General features: G+C 44.3%; 1 protein-coding gene across 1 annotated transcript in view; it reads left to right on the forward strand.

Annotated features, from left to right (window-relative positions):
* Positions 1–5,465: 5,465 nt before the first annotated feature.
* The window catches only part of LOC102774834 (chromosome unknown open reading frame, human C16orf96), a 44,295-nt gene continuing 38,198 nt past the window's right edge, over positions 5,466–11,562 (forward strand). The window contains exon 1 of the mRNA XM_015560136.1: positions 5,466–5,593. The gene's annotated coding sequence lies outside the window, so the exon portion shown is untranslated. The remainder of the gene's footprint in view (positions 5,594–11,562) is intronic.

Below are 11,562 nucleotides of genomic sequence, written 5' to 3' on the forward strand. Positions count from 1 at the left end.
GTTGAGGGTTCAATCCCAGTCAGGGACACATACCTAGTTGAGGGTTCGATCCCTGGTCTGACATGTAAGGGAGGTGACCCATGCATGTTTCTCTCTCTCACCCTCTCTCAAAAAAGCAATAAAAACACATCCTAGGGCTGGACCTGGCTGGCCTGGCTCATTGGTTGAGTATCAACCTATGAACCAGGAGTTCACAGTTCAATTCCCAGTCAGGGCATATGCCCAGGTTGCCCACTCAATCCCCATTGTGGGGTGTGCCATTGTGGGGTGTACAAGAGGCAGCCAATTGATGATTCTCTCTCGTCATTGATGTTTCTATCTCTCTCTCCCTCTCCCTTCCTCTCTGAATCAATAAAAAAAAAATACTTTTAAACAATGGCTTCAGTGGTAAATTTTGTCATGTATATTCCCTGGTGAGTAAACAAATTTTGTGCACCAGGCCTCTAGTATATTTATAAAAAGAATAAAAAATAAAAATAAAATTCTAGGGTGAGGATTAAAAAAAAAAAGGCTCCCAAGCATAGTGCTGAAGTACTGCCTAATGTTCCAAAGTGCAAGAAAGCTGTGATGTGCTTACAGAGAAAAATGGGTGTGTTAGATAAGCTTTCTACAGGCATGAGTTATATTGAGTTCAATATTACCAAATCAATAATATATATTAAGCCAGCATCATTAGATAGAAACACTCATAAAACATGGTTATATATTGATCCATATGCAAGTGTGACCAGAGTCTGGCAAGAACCTTACCCTGTATTTCTCCAGGAGCAGTGGTTCAATATTCTCTAATTCAGTGTTTGTGGCAAATTTATGGAGCATAACCACTAATGAGACCAACTGTATTTGATTTGATTAACATTTTAAAGAATCATTCTGATTGCTGTGTTGAGAATGGTTTCTTTAGACCAGCAGTTCTCAACCTGTGGGTCGCCAACCTGTAGGTCACGACCCCTTTAGGGGTCTAACGACCCTTTCACAGGGATTGCCTAAGACCATCGGAAAACACATATATAATTACATGTTGTTTTTGTGATTAATCACTATGCTTTAATTATGTCCAATTTGTAACAACGAAAATACATCCTGCATATCAGATATTTACATTACGATTCATAACAGTAGCAAAATTACAGTTATGAAGTAGCAATGAAAATAATTTTATGGTTGGGGGTCCCCACAACATGAAGAACTGTATTAAAGGGTCGCGGCATTAGGAAGGTTGAGAACCACTGCTTTAGCCCAAAAGAAGCAATTAGAAAACTGGGAGACCAGCACATATGTAATTTAATATTTTTCTACTAGCCATGTTTTAAAAAGTAAAAAGAAAAAGGTGAGTTTAATTTAATATATTTAACTTAACCCAATATATGCAAAATACTATTTTAATATTTAATCAATATAAAAAAACAATCAGCCCTAGCTGGTTTGGCTCAGTGGCTAGAGTGCTGGCCTGCAGACTGAAGGGTCCCGGGTTCATTTCCAGTCAAGGGCACATGCCTGGGTTGTGGGCTTGATCCCCAGTAGGGGGCATGCAGGAGGCAGCCAAGCAATGATGTGTCTTTCATCATTGATGTTTCTCTCTCTCTCTCTCTCTCTTCCTCTCTGAAATCAATAAAAATGTGTTTGTTTGTTTTTTAAATATTACAGGAAAGGGATTAACTAGCATTTTGAGCTTTAAGTCAATAAAAATACATAAAAAAAAAATACCAATCAGAAATAGTTTACATTCTTTTGCCACACTAAGTCTTTGAAGTCCAGAGTGTTTTTTATACTTACAGCACATCTCATTAGCCACATATGGCTTGTGGCTACCATATTGGACAGGGAAGATATCTATAAAATAATAAAAGTGTAATATGTTAATTAGACCGGGTATCCTTCCGGACGACCTTCCAGATGAAGCGGTGGTTAGAGGGAAGCCCGGTCCCAGGTGCCAGACGGAATCTGGTGCCAGCAACCGGGGAAGGAAGGCCTACTCTTGCACGAATTTCATGCATCAGGCCTCTAGTAGAATATATATTCCATTGCTGTAAGGAATATATCTTCTATGTCTTACAAGCAAGGTCTTGTTCTGGAAATATACAGACTGGAATAAAGCCCAATCTCTGTTCTCAAAGTGAACACAGGTCAGCTAGGGAGACTAATATAATAGCTTGTGCTGAAGACTTCAAAACACAGTGCTTTGAGAAGTTGAGTGGGGAGCACCCGGAGGAGGGAGGCTTCAGAGAGAAGAGGGACATTGAAGTTGGGATTTAAGAATGTGTGAGAATTCTGTGGATAAGGGCACTCCACGGAGGGAGAACTGCTTTTGCAAAGTCCCAGAGATAGGAAATGCACAATGTCTCTGGGGAAATGAAAGCTGTTCTTTGTGTGTGGGGGGGGTGGGGGGTGGGTAGCACAATACCCCAGAAACAGAGTATTATTATTTTAAAAAATTTATCTTTATTGTTGAAAGTATTACAGATGTCCCCCCCCCCTTTTTTAAATACATTTTATTGATTTTTTACAGAGAGGAAGGGAGAGGGATAGAGAGTTAGAAACATCGATGAGAGAGAAGCATCAATCAGCTGCCTCCTGCACACCCCCTACTGGGGATGTGCCTGCAACCAAGGTACATGCCCTTGACCGGAATTGAACCTGGGACCCTTGAGTCTGCAGGCTGACGCTCTATCCAGTTAGCCAAACTGGCCAGGGCCCCCTTTTTTTTCTCATTGACCCCCTCCCCTGCACCCCCTGAAAACTGTTCTTTATGGCTGGATTGTAGAGTGTGAAATGGGACTGTAGAGGATGGGCAAAGAGGGTGAGGGTCTTAGAGACCAGTCTATGAAATGTAGCATTTATCCTGTTTGGTAGTGATGGGGAACGTTGAGACTTTTAAGCTGTGATATGACCAGATCTGTGTTTTAAGCAGAGCATTCAGGCAGTGTGAGGAGAGTGGAAGTAGGAGGCAGGAAGACCCATTAAGGAGGAGAAAGGACTCTAAGACGGATCCAGGAAAGACCCATAGAGACTGAGTAGAGGGTCAGAGAAGAAGGAGGGCAAAGGGCAGTCCACAGTGTCCCATGCATAGAGGTTAAATAGAACAGGACATGCAAACCTTACCATCCCAAAGGCTGGGTAAAAATTTGCTGACCCTCCAGAATCCACCAAATTGCAAAGGGTTTGGGAGCCAGTGAGACCTTAAAATGTACTGAGATGGAGCTAGGTTCAAGTCTTGGGCCACATCACTGTATGGCCTTGTTAAAAAATACTTTAATTTTCTAACCACAAAATAGGAATGAAGATAATGCCAGCTTCATAGGGTTGTTGTGAGGATGGAATGGCTGACTGCAGTTAGTTCACTTTACATGGTGCTTGGCATGTGCTGGCTCTCATGGTTGTTTTATTAGTATTTGTTATCCTTTGAGTGCTCTCAGCCTCAGTTCCCTCCCTTACAAAAAGAGCTGCCATTTCCTGCTTGCTGTCAATAAGAATCAAAGAAGAAATGAGATGATAGAATTGTATTTGCACTTAAAGCTAAAGGCAAATGTTCCCCAAAAGATTAAACGTGACTCATCATACATTCTACTCCTAGGAATAAGTCCAAGAGAATGGAAACATGTACACATGAAAACCACAGCATTTGTTCATATTCATAACATGAATGTTCATATTCACTAATGCCAAAAACATCAAAACACCCCATCAGTTGTGGTTTATCCATACAATGGCATATTATTCAGTCATAAAAAGGAATGAAGCTCGGGGATCCTTTCCTCCTCCCCATGTGGGAGTCTGTACTTGTTCTTTAATAAATTCCCACCTTTGCTATAAAAAAATAAATAAAAAGGAATGAAGCTCTGACACTTGCTACAACATATGATGAACCTTGGACACATGATGCTCAGTGAAAGAAGCCAGGCACGTAAAACTACGTACTGTATGATTCTATTGACATGAAATGTTCAGAATTGGCAGATCCATAGAGACAGAAAGATTAGTTGCTGCCTACGCCTGAGGGAAACGGGGGGTGGGGTGGGGGGTGACTGCTAACGGGTGAGGGTTTTTCTTTTGGGGGTGATGAAAATGTTTTAAAATTGATTGTCATGATTTTTGCACAACTCTGTGAACATACTAAAATGGGTAAATGTGAATTATATTTAAGCAGTTCAAAAAACAAAAAATAGGGAGAGGCTGTACCCAAAGCAACTTGGAAGAATTCAGACACATGATGAATAAGGCAAGCAACTCTGTGTAGAGAGGGGGTGGTCTTATCCATGTTATTTGCCGTAAAGCCTCATGGGGCTCATCTGAGACCAGAAGCTCACGACTGTCCCAGGAAGTGTCATTGGCCGTCTTGTTTTGTAACTGCTGTGTCACAAACATGCACACGTGGCTCCTTCCATGTCACCTGCCTCCTCCCTGGCCTCCGAGACTCACACCGGTACTACAAAGCCAGCTGCCCTTTATTTTTAGTCCGGATTTTAACATAACTGGGGCACTGGAGCACCTTAGACCCCGCACACCTTCATTGACAGGTTTCTTTGCACCTGCACAGGTTTTTTGCCACCAGCGCATCCTCCTGCAGCAGGATGAACACTGTCTTAAATGGGGCTGGTCCACGAGGTTCCTGAGAGCTGTTTGTCTCCCAGGTTGTGCAGAAAACTGCCCAAAGGTCTTAGCTGGTTTTACTCAGTGGATAGCGCATCGGCCTGCATACTGAAGGGTCTCGGGTTCGATTCCAGTCAAGGGCTCATGCCCTGGTTGCGAGCTCGATCCCCAGTAGGAGGCATGCAGGAGGCAGCTCATCAAAGAAAACTGCCCAAAGGTGAGGAAAGGGGGCCCTCCTCCATTCTCTCTACAACAAGTGCCATCTGCTGGCAAAATGATGGGACAGGGGACATGGCGAATTCTTTTGTTTACCTTCTTGACTTGGAGTCCACATTACAGAGGGCTGGGGGTAGTGTTCATCCGTCTAGTTTAGTTCTCTTAGGCCAGAATTTAAATTAGGCCTAATGGATAAGGCATTGGCCTCCTAAATTAGGCCTGATTCTTACATTGAGACCTATAAGGAAAAGGACACGTATTTTCAGTATTGAGCTTGATACATTTTCACGAACCTCACTTATTAGTGCAACCAGCACCAGGTTAAGAAGACACAGAGTGTGACCATCCTCCCAGCAGCTTCCTCTGTGCCCCCTTCTAATCACTGTCCTCCCACAAGGAGTCACTAGACCAGGGGTGGGCAAACTTTTTGACTCGAGGGCCACAATGGGTTCTTAAACTGGACCAGAGGGCCGGAACAAAAGCATGGATGGAGTGTTTGTGTGAACTAATATAAATTCAAAGTAAACATCATTACATAAAAGGGTACGGTCTTTTTTTTTTTTTTAGTTTTATCATTTCAAATGGGCCGGATCCGGCCCGCGGGCTGTAGTTTGCCCACGGCTGCACTAGACCAACTCTTATGAAATAGATTTGTTTTGCCTGTTTTTGTATCTTCTGTTACAGGTTGGAGCCAGTTGGAGCATACAGTGTGCAGCTTTTGTAATGCAACATTCCAGGTTTCTCAAGGGGTTCCGTCCACTGGGGCAGAGCCTGAGCATCATGAAGGGTAAGTCTCTCCTCCCACAATCCTCTGCCTCCTCCTTAGCCCCTTCCTTCCATCAGGCTGATTCATCATTGGCTTGAAAGCCTCAAACAAAATCATGTGATCATTTTGGGAGCTTGAGTTAGCATCCCTGAGCACTTACCTTGTGCCTTGCACCAGGGGAGACACTTTACACACATTCCTCTCTTCATTCCCACCGGGAGCCTATGACTTTTACCTAAAGCCGAATGGAGGATGTAGCATGTTTAGAGGTGCAGAGCCAGTGTCTAGCAGACCCCAGCTCTTGTGATTTGACTGATGGTCTCCTGACGGCTCAAGTTGCTCTCCAAAGCTGATGTGAGGCAGCACATACGAGGTGAGAGGAAGCTGCCACACTCAGGCTGTTCTTTGCAAAAATCTGTCTTTACACCCAGCGCAGGACAGGAAGGAAGCCCGCCACGCCTGTGGAATCCACGTTGTTGGATCATTGATTTGTTTGAATTGTTGCAGATTCCCAAACCTTTGAAACAGAAAAGCACTCTTAACAGAAGCATACAAGGTGATGCATATTCACCAAATGAACACACCAATGTGTCCATTCCCAGCCACTCTGCCTCATGCCATCTTCGAAGCAAGAGGTCTCCCCAGAGTCACCACGCTCCTGACTTCTAACAACAAAAATTAGTTTTCTCCTTTTTGTACTTTTTATAGAAATGGATTCATATAGGATGAGCTCTTTTGTATATGGCTTCCTTTGCTCAGTTTTATAACTGTGAACATCATCCGTACTGTTACACATAGTTGTCAATATTCATTCTCATTGCAGTAGGATAATCCATTATGTGAATACAGCACAGTTTCTCTGTTTTGCTGTTCAGGGACATCTGGGTAATTCCCACATGGCAACTGCTGGCTATTATGATATTGCTGTCACAGGCATTCTGGTGCGGGGTGTGACTATATTTCTGTTGGATGTCCATTAAGGGGTGGAAGGCTGGGTCGTAGCGTGTGCATATGTTCAGCCTTGTAGATCTAACCATGTTGTTTCCCCAAAGTGCTCCTGCCAATTTACACTCCGCCAGAGCATTTGAGAATTCTGCTGGTCACAGCCTAACAACACTCGGTATTGCCAGACCTTCAAATTTTAGTGTTAAATGACTCTAAACAGAAACACGAATGATTTCAATGTTAACGCCTATTTTGTAATATTTCTATCATGGCTCATGAGACTTGACAGCTCCTTTGCACCTGTTATCCATTTAGCAAACATTTACCGAGCCCCTACTATTTACTGGACTCTGTGTTCTGGTGCTAAAGAGACAGAGAAGAGGACCAAAGATCTCTGTTCTGAAGGAGCTCCAGGAACCTCTTTAGTCTCAGCTCAGATGTCACCGCCACAGACACCTGAGGACATGCCACCATTGTCTTTTTGCCTGCTTCATTTTCTTCATAACATGTAACATCATTTAAAGTACTTTATTTATCTGTTTGTTTAATTGTTTGATGTCTTCATGAGGGCAGGACTCTTGTCTGTTTGATATTCTCTAGTTCCCAGAACTGTTTCTGGTACATAGTCAACATTCATTAGACTCTTCGAGTGAACAAATGATTGAATAAGCGATAGGCAGGATGAGAGCTGAAATCTTAGATTAAAGTACTGGCCATGCCGCTTAATAGCTATGTGTAAAAAAAAGCTGTGTGGCCCTGGCTGGTTTGGCTCAGTGGATAGAGTGTTGGCCTGCAGACTGAGGGGTCCCGAGTTCGATTCCTGTCAAGGGCACGTGCTCAGGTTGCGGGCTCGATCCCCAGCCCCAGTCAGGCACATGCTAAAAGCAACCAATCAGTGTTTCTCTTTCACTCTCTCTCCCTCCCTTCCACTCTCTCTAAAAATCAATGGGAAAACTATCCTTGGGTGAGAGTTAACACACACAAAACAAGCAAACGAAAAAATGGGCAAAGGACTTAAGTAAACATTTTTCTGAAAAAGGTCTACAAATGGCCAATAAATACATGAAAAGATACTCAACATCACTAGTCATTAGGAAAATGCAACTCAAAACCACCATGAAATATCATCTCACACCCACCTGGGTGGCTTTATCAGAAAATAGGAAGTTCTGGTGAGGATGTGGAGGAATTGGATCCCTTGTGCACTGCTTGTGAGGATGTAAATTGATGCAGCCACTTGGAAACAGTATGGCAGTTCCTCAGAAAATGAACCATAGAGTTACCAAATGATTCAGCAACTCCACTTCTGAGTTAGAAAATTGAAAGCAGGAACGTGAACAGGTATTGGTACTCCTGTGTTCATAGCAGCATTATTCATAATGGCCAAAATACAGCTGCAACTCAGGAGTCCATCATCCAGCGACATATGAATGGATAAGCAAAATATAGTATATGTATTTCGGAATATTACTCAGCCTAAAAAGGAAGGAAACTGCCCTGCTTGTGTCTCAGTGGCTGAGTGTCATCCTGTGCACCAAAAGGTCACAGGTTCGATTCACAGTCAAAGACACATGCCCAGGTATGGGTTCAATCCCTAGTGGGGGGCGTAGAGGAGGCATCTCATCGTTGATGTTTCTTTCCCTCTCTCCTCTCCCTTCTTCTCTCTGAAATCAATTTTTTTTTTTAAAAAAAGGAAGGAAATTCTGACAGATGCTGCTACATGGATGAATCTTGAAGACTTTATGCTAAGTGAGATAAACCAGTCACAGAAAGAGAAATACTGTATGATTCCACTTATAACGAAGTACCTAAGTCGTCAAAGTCATAGAGACAGAAAGTAGAATAGTGGTTGCCAGGGGCTGGGGTGGGGATTGGGGAGTTGGCCAGAGAATTGAAAGAGCTCCTGTGAGTTGAGGTGAGAGGTGGGCTGAGCTGTGCAGCACACAGACCACGTCAACTGGATTGTCTTGTCCTGAGCAAAGGCCGTCAGGGCTGGCAGTGGACAAAAAGGGGTGTGGGTGGAATTGGGAGATATTTAGGAGGAAAAGTCTGATGAAGGATGTGATACGAGTGATTGGGGGGAGGAAGATTGCCCCAGACCCCTGGGAATCTTTCAGAGGCCCTGGAAACCTCTTGTCCGAGGTCTTGTTAAGGAAGCTGGATAGTGCCCTGTCCAGGTCAGTGCAAATGTAAGCTAATACTTTATGCCCCACCCCGACCCCCCTCAAGAAGAAATTTGGGCATCTGCAGCCATTCCTCCCACTGGGACACACCCCTCTGGGGTGTGTCCTCAGGAGGACACAGCGAGTTCACACTCTGATTTACTATGACCTGGTCCTAGACACACACTGTCCTTCAGCACTGAGTTCTGTTTGTGTTTTCCTGACTGACATTTAGCCAGCCTTACAAAAGGGCACTTTAGACCAGTTGTGATTTCTTGGTTACAAGCAACAGGAACTTACTCTGGTTACCTAAGCAGAAAAGGACTTGATTTGAAGGCCATGGTTGCTCTCAGAATTATATTCCTTGGTTAAGGAACCCAGCTCAGGTTGGAACCAGAAAGCTGAGTGTGGGCCTGGGGGACCTAGACAGCCTGCTTGGGAAGGTTAGTATGCTACCGCCCAGGGACCCAGCCATTGGACCCTCGACCCCGCTGTGGGCATCCCGAAAACTCCCTTCCCTTTCCATCTGCCCTTCATCCTGTGACATAAGGGCTCTTAACCCAATTTGAGAGCTGAGAAAGCTGAGGCTCGGAGGTAAGTGGCTACAATCAAATATCTTCCCTCACATGTTCAGTAGCTGAGTCACTATACTTTCATCCCCACTCTCCAGGCTGATGCTTACCCTATGGCCCCACAGCTTCCCGAAGGTTAGTCCAGCCAATTTGCATTTAAAGAGGCTTTTTAAAAAGTATGTATGCATAAACCATGGACACAGATAATAGTGTGGTGAAGGCCTGGGGTGGGGCATGGGCCAGGTGGAGGGAGGAAAAGGGGGGAGAATGGAGGAGTCTGTAATACTGTCAACAATTAAAAAAAAGACTTTAGCCCTGACCTGTTCGGCTCAGTGGATAGAGTGTCGGCCTGCAGACTGAAGGGTCCCGGGTTCAATTCCGGCCAAGGGCATGTACCTTGGTTGCAGGCACATTCCCGGTGGGGGGTGTGCAAGAGGCAGCTGATCAATGGTCCTCTCTCATCGATGTTTCTAACTCTCTATCCTTCTCCCTTCCTCTTTGTAAAAAATCAATAAAATATATTTTAAAAAAATAAAAATAAAAATAAAAAAGACTTTAAATTAGAGGCCTTGCCCATAATAAGGGTTATCACCGAAAATAATTTTTATAGTTTTATAATTTTGTATAGTTTGTCCTACTTATAGGGCTGGACAAACTTCTAGTTACTGAACATCTGCTCTTATCGTCCTGCAAGGACCTTCCTCCCCTCTGAAGTCCCAGGTGCCTTAGCTCAGAATGCCAGATATACCTGATTTTCCCTTTCTCTCTCTGAACCTCTCATGTGTATGGGGTCTCTGACTCGCTCAGATATGTGGTGTTCTCATATGTATGTAGTCCATTAAATTTGATTGTTTTTTCTTGTTAAAAAAAAAAAGTATTGGTCCTGAAATTCAGAACCAGGGACAGCAGTTGCCTTGTTAATTTTTCCCACCTAACCACAAATGAGATTGAGGTGGGAGGGGAGATCTGATTGGACTTTCAGCTTCTGAGTAGGGGGCAAGCTGCCTGCATCTGTTATGAAATCCCCACCTCCACCTTCACCCCCATTATAAATAAGTAGAATGTCTAATGCGAGGCAACCGGAAACAGCAGACACTCGGCACAACCTCTTCTTAATCCTTCACCAGCAGTCCTTCCTCCTGTCAGTTCTTCCTGGGGTGAGAGGGGAAAGGTCATCTGGTTATCATTCCTAGCTATTTATCCAGCATGAAAAATGGCTTTCTGGGTCCTGGCCAGGTAGCTCAGCTGGTTAGAGAGTTGTCCTGATATGCCAGGATCTTGGGTTCAATATCCGGCCAGGGCACATGCAAGAAGCAACCAATGGGGAAAAGAAAAACAAAAAACCAACAAGGAGCAACCAACGATTGTATAAATAAGTGGAACAATAAATTGATGTTTCTTCCTTCCTCTTTCTCTTTTTTTTTTTTTAAAAAAAGGCTTGTCCTGACAAAGCAGAAAAATGACACTTTACATAACTGATTTAATCTCTGACCTCAATTTATTTGGAAGAAAAAAAAATGCTGCTTTTGTTTCCAATTCTGTTAATTGGCTTTTGGCTCCAACCAGCCATTCAAAGAATATCCCAGTAACAAGTTTATCCCAAAATTGCCTGAATTAGGGTTCAGCCATCAGAGCTGAGCAGTGCCAGGCCACAGCTGCTGTCTGTTGACCTAAGAGCAGGGTCCTCCCTGGGGCCAGCAAATCTCCAGGAAACCGGGAACATCCTATGGCATGGCCTCGTGGCTTCTCCCACACAGCAGCCAGGTCTTTAGGTCTTTCATTCTTGTAAGAACTGGTTTATTTCCAAAACTAAAATGACATGATTTTTTTTTTTTAAGCTAGTCTGGTCTGAAGGGAGAACCTGAGACTGGGATTTTTAAAAAAATATATTTGTATTGATTTCAGAGAGGAAGGGAGAGGGAGAGATAGAAACATCAATGATGAGAGAGAATCATTGATTGGTTGCCTCCTGCACGCCCCACACTGGGGATTGAGCCTGCAACCCGGTCATGTGTCCTTGACTGGAATCGAACCCGGGACCCGTCAGTCCACAGGCCGGTGCTCTATCCACTGAGCCACACCAGGGCAGGAGTGTGGGTAGCACCCTTTCTCCTGGGAGTGCCTGCATGCGCGTCATTGGAGGCATGGCTGAGCCTGTAGGTTTAGGGAGGAACGATCCCAGCCGTGTGCACCTGCCGGGCAGGAGGGCGGGTGGGGCGGGCGCTCGGATGGCAGTGGACTCGGCCCGAGTTATTCTTCAGACGGAACGGGTGCCCCTCTGTCCAGTGGCTGGTGTCCACTCTAGAGCAGT

The sequence above is a fragment of the Myotis davidii genome, unplaced genomic scaffold (assembly GCF_000327345.1).
Source record: "Myotis davidii unplaced genomic scaffold, ASM32734v1 scaffold555, whole genome shotgun sequence".
In the NCBI taxonomy this organism is placed as follows: domain Eukaryota; kingdom Metazoa; phylum Chordata; class Mammalia; order Chiroptera; family Vespertilionidae; genus Myotis; species Myotis davidii.